Source organism: Suncus etruscus, chromosome 6, assembly GCF_024139225.1.
Source record: "Suncus etruscus isolate mSunEtr1 chromosome 6, mSunEtr1.pri.cur, whole genome shotgun sequence".
Lineage (NCBI taxonomy): Eukaryota > Metazoa > Chordata > Mammalia > Eulipotyphla > Soricidae > Suncus > Suncus etruscus.
This window is the reverse complement of record NC_064853.1, coordinates 92,820,108-92,833,563: the sequence shown is the minus strand read 5'-3', so window position 1 is coordinate 92,833,563 and position 13,456 is coordinate 92,820,108. Positions and strand designations below refer to the sequence as shown.

The 13,456-nt window shown below is 38.7% G+C and overlaps 1 non-coding gene across 1 annotated transcript; it reads right to left on the bottom strand.

The window, feature by feature from the left end:
- Positions 1–1,656: 1,656 nt before the first annotated feature.
- LOC126012462 (U1 spliceosomal RNA) lies at positions 1,657–1,820 on the bottom strand. Its single transcript, XR_007496929.1, has one exon. It is a non-coding gene; the product is annotated as a U1 spliceosomal RNA (small nuclear RNA).
- Positions 1,821–13,456: the final 11,636 nt, after the last annotated feature.

The window sequence follows — 13,456 nt, the reverse complement described above, 5'->3', positions numbered from 1 at the left end:
GGAACCCCCCCATGGGATGCTGAGGATCAAATCAGGGTTGGCCGTGTGTAAGGCCAACATGCTGCCTGCTGTACTATAGCTCTGGCCCTCACATTTATGGTTTTGATGTATAAAGTTATTCTTCACTTTAACCATCAACAGTGGCTCTTTTGATATATAATTTTTTATTTAAAGCATTATATTTATAAAGCTACTCATAGTTAGGTTTTAGACATACAATGTTTCAACTTCAATCCAGCTACCAGTGTCAACCACCTTCCACCAATATTCCCAGAGCCCATCCTACCCAACCCCACCCCAGCCTGCCATTATAACAGGCTCCTTTATAAGTTTGGTTGTTAAAATTTGGGTCTAATTAATATTTAAATTAATATTAAACTAATCAATTAATATTAATTACCATTAAATTTGGGGTCCAAAATTTCATTATTTTTGACTCATTGTTTTTACCTCCCTTTCTTAACACCACCAATGTACCCAAGTCTCTTTGGTTCCAGTCCCCTGTTATTGAGCTGGGGACTATGCCCAGTTCTAGTTGCTCTCAGTGGTGCTTGGGGATCATGTCAGGGTTCTAACCTGATTTGGCTGCATGTAAGGCAATTGACTTCACCTCCATAGCATCTATCTTAAACTCTTTCCCCTCCCTCCCTCCCTCCCTCCCTCCCTCCCTCCCTCCCTCCCTCCCTCCCCCTCCCTCCCTCCCTCCCTCCCTCCTTCCCTCCTTCCCTCCTTCCCTCCTTCCTTCCTTCCTTCCTTCCTTCCTTCCTTCCTTCCTTCCTTCCTTCCTTCCTTCCTTCCTTCCTTCCTTCCTTCCTCCCTCCCTTCCTTCCTCCCTCCCTTCCTTCCTCCCTCCCTTCCTTCCTCCCTCCCTCCCTCCCTCCTTCCCTCCCTCCCTCCCTCCCTCCCCCTCCCTCCCTCCCTCCCTCCCTCCCTCCCTCCTTCCCTCCTTCCTTCCTTCCTTCCTTCCTTCCTTCCTTCCTTCCTTCCTTCCTTCCTTCCTTCCTTCCTTCCTTCCTTCCTTCCTTCCTTCCTTCCTTCCTTCCTCCCTCCCTCCCTCCCTCCCTCCCTCCCTTCCTCCCTTCCTCCCTCCCTCCCTCCCTCCCTCCCTTCCTCCCTTCCTCCCTTCCTCCCTCCCTCCCTCCCTCCCTCCCTCCCTCCCTCCCTCCCTCCCTCCCTTCCTTCCTTCCTTCCTTCCTTCCTTCCTTCCTTCCTTCCTTCCTTCCTTCCTTCCTTCCTTCCTTCCTTCCTTCCTCCCTCCCTCCCTCCCTCCCTCCCTTCCTCCCTTCCTCCCTTCCTTCCTTCCTTCCTCCCTCCCTTCCTCCCTTCCTCCCTCCTCCCTCCCTCCCTCCCTCCCTCCCTCCCTCCCTCCCTCCCTTCCTTCCTTCCTTCCTTCCTTCCTTCCTTCCTTCCTTCCTTCCTTCCTTCCTTCCTTCCTTCCTTCCTTCCTTCCTTCCTTTTCTTTTTTGGGTCACACCTGGCAGCTCTCAGGGGTTACTCCTGGCTCTACACTCAGAAATAGCTCCTGGAAGGCTCGGGGGACCATAATGGGATGCCGGGATTTGAACCACCATCCTTCTGCATGCAAGGCAAAGTACCTACCTCCATGATATCTCTCCAGCGCCCTCTTTCCCTTTTCTTTTCTTTTTTTTTCTTTTTCAGGGGAGAGCGTGAACGCAGTCCCCCAGTACCACAAATTATGCAGTTGAGTTTCCCACATTTGGGGAAATCGCAGGGGTCAGCACACCCAGAGTGCAATGGGTAAGCCTTGCCCTGGGGAAACCACCTTCGTGATCATGGTATCTCCCCTGCCAGGTATCTTTCCCTTTTCTTAATGTAAGCAATTATTTCTGTAAGCGTCCCTCTTTTAACTGATTTCACTACATCTCTCTAATTTGGTCTGCTGATTTTCCAGTTTTATTTGTCTCAAGATATTTTATAATCTTTGAGGGGCTGGAGAGATAGCATGGAGGTAGGGCATTTGCCTTTCATGCAGAAAGACAGTGATTCAAATCTCAGCATCCCATATGGTCCTCCGAGCCTGCCAGGAGTAATTTCTGAGTGCTGAGCCAGGAGTAACCCCTGAGCACTGCTGGGTGTGACCCAAAATATATTTTATAATTTTTGTTCTGATTTGTTTCTTATTCTTTTTTTTTTTTTCGGGCCATACCTGTTTGATGCTCAGGAGTTACTCCTGGCTAAGCGCTCAGAAATTGCCCCAGGCTTGGGGGGACCATATGGGACGCCGGGGGATCGAACCGCGGTCCTTCCTTGGCTAGCGCTTGCAAGGCAGACACCTTACCGCTAGCGCCACCTTGCCGGCGCCTGATTTGTTTTTTATTATTTGGTCAGAAGTACATTGTTTAATCTTTATAGTTATATTCTACTTCTATTCTGGTAATTGATTTCTAATTCATTTTATTATTTATTATTTATTATTATTAGAAAATATGTTGATATAATTAAGTCTTTGGGTTTTTTTTTTGTTTGTTTGTTTTTTGGGTCACACAAGTCTTTGGTTTTATGTACTCACACATCATTTATCTTTTTTTTTTTTTTTTTTTTGTGGTTTTTGGGTCACACCTGGCAGTGCTCAGGGGTTATTCCTGGCTCCAGGCTCAGAAATTGCTCCTGGCAGGCACGGGGGACCATATGGGACGCCGGGATTCGAACCGATGACCTCCTGCATGAAAGGCAAACGCCTTACCTCCATGCTATCTCTCCGGCCCTATCATTTATCTTAAAAAATTTTCCATGTACTTAAAAAAATGTTTTGGGCTCATGTTAATCTTATTGGATCCAATAGGCCAAATGTGCTATTTATGTTCAATGTTTACTTCTGATTTTCTATTATACTTTGTTTAAAGTATAATAAAAATAGCTTACCACTATTGTATGTTATGAATTTCTCTCTTTAGATCTGTTAATATTTGCTTAATGTATTTATATATTTTTATCCATTTTTAGGCCTATAAATATTTGCAAAGTATTCTTGATAAACTGATTTTTAAAATTATTATGTAATGATTTTCTTTTCTTCATACAGTTTTTAGCTTAGAATCTATTTTGTCTGCTATAATTATAGCTATTCTTTCCCACTTTTGGTTTATATTTGTGTGAAATATTTATTTACACATCTTTACTTTTAATCTATTGTAGATTAAAATTAAAATCTATGTGTAGTTTAGACTGAATTGAATCTCATAAATAGAATTTAGTTGGTTTTTTTTAAAAATAAACTTGACACTATATTTTTAACTTGAGAACTTAGTTCATTTACATATAATGTAATTATTGATAATTATGGAGCTGATAATTCTTACATTGTTCCTCTTCAACTCATCCCATAGTTCTCTGGTGAGCTGTTAATTTCTTTTCAGTCTTTTTTTCCATGGTCAGTTTTCTAGAGGTTTCCTCTATCTCATCTTGAAGTTCTTTGATCTTTTTCTCAGCTGCTATTATTCCATTGCTCAGACCTTCCCTGAGTTTTTTTTTTTTTTTAAATAACACATACCAGGTGGGATGCTGGGGATTGAATCAAATTCAATTCAGTTTGGCAGTGTGCAAAGCAAGCACTCTACCCACTGTGCTATTTTCCCAGACTTTGAATAAACATATTGTTTTATAATTCAGGTTCACTTTTTGGTTCAAGGTCTTTTCATTCAATACCATGAATTTATCATACCATCCCTTTTGCCTTGTAGTGTTTCAGTTGATAGATCTGTTAAATTGCTGTCTTACATCGATTCTCATATATGTGAATATATGCTTTTTCTCTTACTGCATTATTATCAAATCCTCATCTTTGGTTATTGCAATTTTAATTACAATGTAACTTGGTGTTTGCATTTATTTTGTGAGGTAGGCATTCTTTGAACCTTCTGGATCTGGATATATATATATATATACATATATATATTATATATAAAACAGTATTTTTCTCTATCCAAAATCACTGTGATACTAATGCCAATACCTTTGATTCTGTTTTCTTTTTTACATTTTTCCAATTTTTTTTTTAAAAAAAATTTCAGCAAATTAATTCTTAAGTTTAGTCATTTGACTCCAGCTTCTTTCACTTTACTGTTGAGTCCCTCTGTTGTGTTTACTATTCAATTACATTACTCTTTAGCTCAAAGACTTCTTCTTCTTTTTTTTTTTTTTTTTTTTTTTTTTTGATTTGCTTTTGGCTCACATCCGGTGGCTCTCAGGGCTACTCCTGGCTCTACGCTCAGAAATCGCTCCTGGCAGGCTCAGGGTATGTTGGGATTCGAACCACAGTCCTTCTGCATGCAAGGCAAATGCCCTATTTCCACGCTATCTTTCAGGCCCCTAGCTCAAAGACTTCTATTCGGATTTTTCTCATGCCTTTTTTGTTCTTGGCCATTAATCATCATATTTCAGTGAGCATCAGAATTGTTGCTTGCAAATCTTTATGAGGGATTTAGAAAGTTTTCAGGTCTTGGCGAGACACTTCCCCAAGATTTTGTTTTTATCCATTAATGTTTGTGAGTTTATTCATTTCTTCATCATTCCAAGTGCTGTCTGAAGCTTGGAGTGAAGGCTCAACTTTGATTTAGTCTGGGGGATTTGCGTTTGCCATCTCCTGGCAGAATTTTTTTTTAAGGTTTAAAGTCAAAGGAGCACAGTAAATGGGGCTGGCGAGGTGGCGCTAGAGGTAAGGTGTCTGCCTTGCAAGCGCTAGCCAAGGAAGGACCATGGTTTGATCCTCCGGAGTCCCATATGGTGCCCCCAAGCCAGGGGCAATTTCTGAGCACTTAGCCAGGAGTAACCCCTGAGCGTCAAACGGGTGTGACCCAAAAACAAAAACAAAAACAAACAAACAAACAAAAAAAGGAGCACAGTAAAAAAGGTGTTAGAGTGGCAATTATCATTTGCATAGACCCACCAAAGTATGGGGGACATGGAAAGGAAAAGCCTTGGCCTAAATACAAGGAGACCCTACCCCTGAAGTTTCCTGGCATAAGACCAATTTTAGGCTCCAGGCAAACTAGCTAGTTTGTCCAATCTAGGTCATTGTCTGTAGTGCCAATACAGTTTTATTTTTCACACAGTATCTGTTTTTGGTATCGTGTTTCTGTATTGAAGATCTGGAATCTGTATATCCTACATTGAAGTCAGGATGGTGCAGAGTGTCCTCTAATTTCAACTAACAATTAAAGGGCAATGCAGAAAGCCTGTCCAGTACCCAGGTTATCGTTGTTGTTTAAGTCTTCTCAGAGTTAAGGGAAGACTCTTTTGAGTAGATCGATGTCAGAGCAGCAGTAGGGTGTTCCCTGGCAGAGGATTGCTTCCCGGTGATGTCATAGACAACTTTGGATGTTTCATAGATGGCTTCCCTGGTTCAGGGGTGAATGGAGAATGCCCATACTTTTGAGGCCTGTGCCAGGTCATCATGTCAATGTTCAGGGTGTAAGGTCCCATTGCACTACAAGATTTGTGTGTTCCTATCTCTATTAGATAAGAACTTATTTGTTTGTATAGTATTTTTTATTTTAATGTGCCTATGCAAACAAGGAATAATTCCACATGCATACGGGGGCCGCAAGAACAGGTCCAACAATCCTGTGACTTGGTTCAAATATAAGCATTAAACTGAGGGACTCTTTCACCAAAATTCCTTATTGAACAGTCCACAAAGAGAAGAAAAGGTAAAAAGTGGGGAAAATAAACAATCTAACTTAAGACAGTGGACACAATTGTCACCGTTTAAGGGGATATTCAATAATAGTTATAGTGGTTTAGGGAATATATATACAATATTCAAAGGAGATATGCATATCTCTTTTATATTATTAGAAATAGTCGGAAGGAGGGTGCTGAATCCTGAACACCACTTTGGTCTGTGATTTAGCCTTCTGGAGTTTGCAAAATGACTCCCCGCAGTTCAATATATGGAAATGCATTTGAATGGGAACTAATCAGAAACCTGTTTGGTAGCAAACACAGTTACACAATGAAAGAAGGAAGAAGCCAAGAGGCCGCTGAGAGTAAACAAGTAGGAAAAGAGTACTGGTCTCTTCCCAGTCCTGGCAGAAATTTTAATGCCAAGGCCAAATAGACCTGGGCAGCAACTTGTGATGCAACATTATGAGAAAGATGAAAAGGGCAAAGACACTGAGGCATTCAGGAAAGATGCTTTCCGGAAATATTAAAAAAATCAAGAAAAACTGGTAGACTGAAGTCTGGGATGCATGAGAAAAACAAGATAATGATGTAAGCAAGAGAACTGGGAATCAGCTCATATAGGAAATCTGGTATCATCATAAGGACTCTGCCATTTTTGTTTTTGTTTTTTTGTTTGTTTTTTTTTTTGAACCATACCCGGTGACTCTCAGGGGTTAATTATAGCTATGCACTCTAAAATTACTCCTGGTTCGGGGGACCAAATGGGACTCCTGGGGATCGAACCGCAGTCTGTCCATGATCAGCTGTGTATAAGGCAAATGCTTATACAAATGCTTCTACAAATGCTTCTACAAATGCTTCTACAAATGCTTCTACAAATGCTTCTACAAATGCTTATACAAATGCTTCTACTGCTGAGCCATCACTCAGGCTGCAGGACTCTGCTTTTTCAATGTGCATGGGATGGATAATCTGGGGTTTTCAGCAGAAAAAAATGTCATTAAAGCTGAGTGAAATAAGTCAGAGGAAGAGAGAGAGAGAGAGAGAGAGAGAGAGAGAGAGATGCAGAATAATCTCACTCATCTATGGGTTTTAAGAAAAACCTAAACCACTATTTTTGTAACAATCCTCAGGGACAATGAGAGGAGGGCTGGAACACCAGCTCACTTCATGAAGCTCACCACAAGGAGTGGTGAATACGCTATGGAAATAACTACACAGAGAACTACCATAATCATGTGAATGAATGAGGGAACTGGAAAGCCTGTCTGGAGTACAGGTGGGGATGGGGTGGGATGGAGGGAGATTTGGGACATTGGTGGTGAGAATGTTGCACTGGTGAAGGGGGGGTTCTTTACATGACTGAAACCTAATCAAAATCATTTATGTAATCAAGATGTTTAAATAAAGAAAAAAAGTAAAAAAAAAAAAGAAAAATGAAAGACATTCTTGCAATAATGGAAGTTCCAGCTCGCTACATGAAGTTCACCAGAAAGAGTGATGAGTGCAGTTAGAGAAATAGTACATTGAGAACTATCATAACAATATAAATGAATAAGGGAAGTAGAAAGCCTGTCTAGAGTACAGGCGAATGTGGGGTGAGGAAGATGGAAATTTGGGACATTGATGATGAGAATGTTGCACTGGTGAAGGCAGATGTTCTTTACATGACTGAAATCCAACCACAATCATGTTTGTAATCAAGGTATTTAAATAAAGATATTAAAAATTTTATATGGAAAGAACAATTCTGTCTTCTGTGTTGAGAGTATATTGGAGGAAAAAAGGGCAAAATAAGTTGGAATCTAATGAAGTTTTTTGAAGTAGCTTGGGAAGAGTGGGAGCAGTGGGTGATAAAAAGAAATCTAAGGGGATGGAGAAATAGCATGGAGGTAGAGCATTTGCCTTGCATGCAGTGGTTTGAATCCTGACATCCCATATGGTCCTCCATGTTTTCCAGGGGCGATTTCTGAGCATAGAGCCAGGAGTAACGCTGCCTGGTGTGACCCAAACACCAAAAACCAAAAAAAAAAAAAAAAAAAAAAAAAAGAAATCTAATATCTCTATTATGTGATAAAAAGGATTTGCTGATGAGTAAAAAAGAGGGGTCAAGGCTTTTATTAAAGTATGTGGAAGGGTGGAATTACTTCTTGCTGAGATGAGAAAGAATACATGAAGAACAGGTGTGGAGAAAGACAAGGTGGACTCTTTGGACATCTTCCTTTGAGGTGCCTTTTAGATATTGACTTGAGTTAGAGAGATAGTACAAAAGGTAAAAAAATATGACTTGCATGTGGCCAACCCTGATTCAATCCCCAGTAGCACATATGATTTTCTGAGCACCATCAGAAGTGAACAATGAACACAGAGTTGGGAGTAAGCCCTGAGCAAGCCAAGTATGACCTACATCCTTCTGCCTCATCAAAATATTCATTTGATAAATTAACATGAAGAATCGAAACTATGGATCTGAGTTTTAAGGTTTGAACCCAGTGAAGAGAAAGTAATGGATTAAAGAGGTAAGTCATTTTTTTCTTGTGATGTAACACATTTTTGTGGGTGATTATTGATGGAGATGCTCTAATAGAGAGGAATAAATTTCTGAAAATATTGAAACAATGTTATCAAAGAAGGTGTTGGATCTAGAAGACAAGTGAAAGGCTTTCTTTGAAATAGAAATAAAAACAATGCATCAGAAAAGGGAAAAAGACAGGATTAGATGTGGGGATACTTTTAGAGCTGAGTCTGGTTTCAAGTAACAGTCCACGCTAGGTAGAGTTGGTAAGGAGGGCCGCACAGCTAGAGTCAGCAGGGGAGTTGGTTGCCTTTTCTTGCCGGGGATGAGGTGTGGGTTTAACTGGGTGTCCCTTCGGTTGGCTGCTGGGTACTGGTTCGTCGGGGTAGGAGGTCAGTCTTGATGCCTAATAGATTAAGAACTGAGGGTGAAGAGTTTTAATAAGGTGGGAAATCTGGATGGGATTGAGGAGTGAAAGGATAGTCAGATTTCCAAAGGGGGGAAAGGGGAAAGTATATGGAAGGGGCAGGAAATAAGAAAAGAGAAAATACATTATAAAGAAAAAGAGAAGAAAGAAAGAAGAAAAGAAAAGAAAAGAAAGTAGTGAGAAGAGAGGAGGAAAGGGGAAGGGAATGCTAGTTTGCTTGAATGTGTTCGATGAGTAGTTCCTGTAGAATGAGTCTATAGGCCCCAGTTGCTACTTCGGTGTTCTGGCTGGCCACGTGTTTCAAGTCCTAAAAGAAGGTATAACCTGTGTCTGGGCTTGATTAATTCTGTTTTAGAGAAGTATAATCTGTGTTTTCAAAATTGTCTAGCAAAGAACTTTATTATCATAACAAATGTTTATACTGTTCTTACTATAAATAAAAGTAATACATGCAGTTTATCAGTGTTTTATATCACAAAAATAATAGATTGCATATTCTATGGCAATCTCTATAGATAATACCACATGATTTAGGTGTAGAGTAGTCCATATACCATCTAGGGTTGTGCATTGTGGTTAAAATTGCCTCATGATTCATTTCTTAGAACATACTTCTATCATTAAGCCACACATGATTATGTAAGATTGTTTTTACCTATACTGAAAACCTGTTGTGTGGTGTGACCACCTTCACCAAGAATCTTAGCTAATCTTCTGGATAACTTGTTGTAGTTTCTATGTCAATGCTTCCTGCTTTACTTTGCACTTCTTTTCCCCTTTGATCTTGTGAAACAGCATCTGTCACCTTTGAACTTTCCCTCCCTGATTTTTGAATCACATTTAGGGATATTCAGCGCTTACTCCTGATTCTGCACTCAGGAATTACTCCTGGTAGTGCTTCAGGGACCCTATGAGATGCTGGGGAATAGAACTGGGGTTGGCTGTGTGCAAGGTAAGCCCCCTACTTGCAGTAAAATTGCTCCAATCCCGAACTTCAAAGTTTACTATTGTAGCTTCCTCATTTTTTTTGAACTTTCAGACAATTGAGTTAGAATTATTCTCTGGATTAAATTTTGACTTTAAGGTGTTTGTTGGCTTGTTGCTTGTAGACTAATTTGAACATCCATACCATTAAAACTTTCTCTGCACCATCAATCAGTTTGTTTCACTATTTTGTCAGCCTTTATTAATTGAAGTGACATTTTAAAATTTTCTTGAAGAACCTTTCCTTTACATTCAAATCTTGGCTAAACCCTGGGTGCAAGTGTCCAAGTCTATCATGACTTTTAACATGCTTTCATACCTAAGCTTATTTATTATTATTATTATTTTCATTTAAATAAGTAATAAAATCCATCCTTATTAATTGGCTTAACTTTGATATTGTGTCTCAGGAGGGAGAGACCCCAAAATAAAGAACTATTGGTCAATGGACTAATCAGGCAATTTTTTTCACTATTGGTATGGGAGTTGGTGGCACCCTCAATGTGATTATAAAGGCAATCTTAACATCACTCATTATATGTCATGGGAGGATATAAATCATAACCATATAATGGAAAAGTCATACATTTGTGAGAATTTCCAAAATGTGACAGAGTAGGGAAGAAAGAATATGCTGTGGAAAAAATAAAGTACTAATGGACTTGCATGAAATAGAGGGTCACAACTCTTCAATTAGTGGCAAATACACTACCTCTGAAGCACAATACAATGTATGTGGAATTGGTATTGGAACATTGAGTGGCTTAAACAATTCAATTTTCAATTATAAACAACTTTTTAAACACAATGTCTTAATGAAAATAAATAATTAAAAGTAATTTAAAATTCATTTAAGGTCTAGGAAAAAATAAAGCATAAAAAAAAGAGGTGTATCTGGTATTGGAAAATATCCTTGAAAGACATTGACATATGATTGTTTCAGCTATATTAAAATAAGGGCCTGGGAGTTCTTACTATTTTGATGCTTTTAATATTTTGAAGTGCGCTATAGTTCTTTTCTGACCTAAGACCCTCCCAAAACATTATAATAATTAAAAATAAAATATTTAAGTACCAGCATAATAATTTCCCTAAAGTTTCTCAAAGTCAATCAATTCTCTGACTGGTGAGTACTCCTGAACTTTACAAGTAAAGGAGCAGGAACACAGAAAGCTCAAATGGAGGCAATTATAAGGGGGAAGGAGAATAAAACAATAACTTTTTCACTAATTTAGAACAATGAAAAATAAATCTTAGATTAAGATTATTAGCTACATAATTTTTAAATTTTTAAAATGTCTTGGACAGAATATTATGTAAATAAATGCTTAAGATGTGCATTTGACAACACTTCTGTGTGATATATTAATTGCCACTGATAGTTGAAAAAAATTCTACCTTCTAAATATGTATGAAGAAACTCACAATATTAATAGTCTCTGTAGCAGGGCTTTGGTTCTCCCGCCATTCCTGGAAAAATACTCTTCATTAAATAAATAGGTGAAATTGAGGGTTCAAGGAGATAGCTTGGACCATCCATTGTGGTCGGGGTGCACATACACCTGGTGTGCATAGGGACTCAAGTTTGAACCCCAGCACCATGTGTCAAACCCCATCCTAGTACTACAAAGTTGGAAGCCTGGAGAGCTGAACCCTACAGAATGTGATTATTGGGAAGAGCATCAAACTTTCTGCCAGGTTAATTGAGTGTCCTGGTGAGTGGTTCCAAGCCCCCTGCTTGGAAGACCTCTCTTCTTCCAAAAATGAAATTAGGTATTTGTCATGTCTTAAAATTCTGCTTTATAAATAAAAACAAGAGGTAGAAAATAAATATTCTGAATTATTCCATTTCAAAGAATCTTTAGTTTTTTGGTGGCAGAAATGAGTTGGGTTCACACTGGGTAATACCCAAGCAGTCCAGGGAATCAAACTTGAGCCTCCAAATGCAAAGCATTTGCTCTGACCCCTTGAGTTTCCTGTCTGGTTCTACTTTGATCTTATACCTAACTCATAAAAGTGTTTGAAACTGAATTTCATTACTATGCACACTCACAAAAAAGGGGAACTGGTTTGTTATACTAAGAATTGAATTCAGGGCTTCACACATTCTAGGCATGAGTTGTAGCACTTGGGACACATTCAGTCCATTCACTTAATATTGGATTATTTTCTAGGAAGACTTTTGTGTTCCTTACTTGAATATCTGCTCTTTGTTTTCCCACTATAGTGAGCATAAGACACAGAATCTGTAATGTTGCCAAAATGAAAAAAAAAAGTCATCGAATTCTTTATTTTTTAGTTCCCTTTCATTGAGTGTATATATGATAAAATGCCTTGTTTCCCTCTGTACAAACATCCATAAACAGAGCCACACACTCTCTGAATTCATATGCCTCTCACAATTAACTAATTAATTAATCATCTTATAATTAAAATGACCTCCTTTTGGCTGAAATTGGATCCTAAGAAAAGTTCAAAAGAAACTTGACACATCATGTTGTGTCATGTTCCATTGCGAGACATCCTTGCTGTTTATCACATTATGCCATATCTAAACACAGGGTGGTATGTTAAACCTAATAAAACATGGTGACACATTAGAAAAAAATCCAATACAGTAGATTTGTAGGAAACAAACTTTTCTTCACTCTTTCAGAAAATGGTATAGCCATAGGTGAAATTGCATATACAGCATCCTTCAACCTTCAGCAATTCTAGAACTATGGTTTATGATATAAGTGCATAAGGCTAGATATACCTTTTCCTCAATTATAGTTCAGGTTTTGGCATTAGTGCCTTTAATGGAAGTAATTTAGAACACAGCTTTTTATTGAACTCGGAACATATTATTTTTTTTAATCACTCAGACTCCAAAAACAAAGGTGTTGAATAAAAAACTAAAATTGTGAGGGAAATTGCAAGAAAATCCAAATTCTGTACTGCTCATTTGATATTCTGTGCTCATGGCACCCTCTGTTAGGGCAGCATTAGTGTCTTAATGTTTACAGAAATATTTTTGGTTCCAAAATGGAAATTAGATTTTTGTGGCTCTATGGAGCAGAATGAGTCTATGTCAATACAATTCATTTTTTAGCACTGTATGTTAAACAATGTAACATAGAGGACACATGAACCTAAATCCAAAGCTTTAATTTTCACTTTTTTGTGATTAGTGTATTAAGTTCTTATGGAGTAATATAGAACTTAGAGAGAACTTACACAGTAACGTGACCTATGGTTGACGCACTGTATTTTTAATAAGGTACAATGGCATGGGTCTCTTCTCAAAAGGGATATTGGCTCTCTGTATATAATTAATAACAAGAAAACTGTATCCTGATTTTAAGGTCTGCAGTCGCATCCTGGAACAAAAAGGGCCATAAATTAACATCAATTATGTATTAAAGTTCCAATTAACCTGGCTGACACCGATATACTTGAACAGGCACATTTAGATAAAAGAAAAAACTCTCTAATTACTTGGAATAGGACCTTTTGACCCATTCTGCTCTTTTATCTCAATTTCAACCCAGTGAAGAATGAAGTGAGAGGGAAAAAGTTCCATGCAAGGTGACAATGAAACACCAGAAGATTCCTCCTGGGATACCCTTTATCACCCACCCCAAACTCTCCACTGTTAATATTTGGTTATGCATTGCCTTTTTTTTTTTTTTTGACTTTTAGGTCATACCCGGCAGTGCTCAGGGGTTACTCAGCTCGACGCTCAGAAATCGCTCCTGGCAGGCTCAGGGGACCAAATGGGATACCGGGATTCGAACCACCATCCTTCTGCATGCATGACAAATGCCCTACCTCCATGCTATCTCTCTGGCCCTATGCATTGCTTTTATACTCATTAAGAAAGATAATATTTTAGTTTAAAA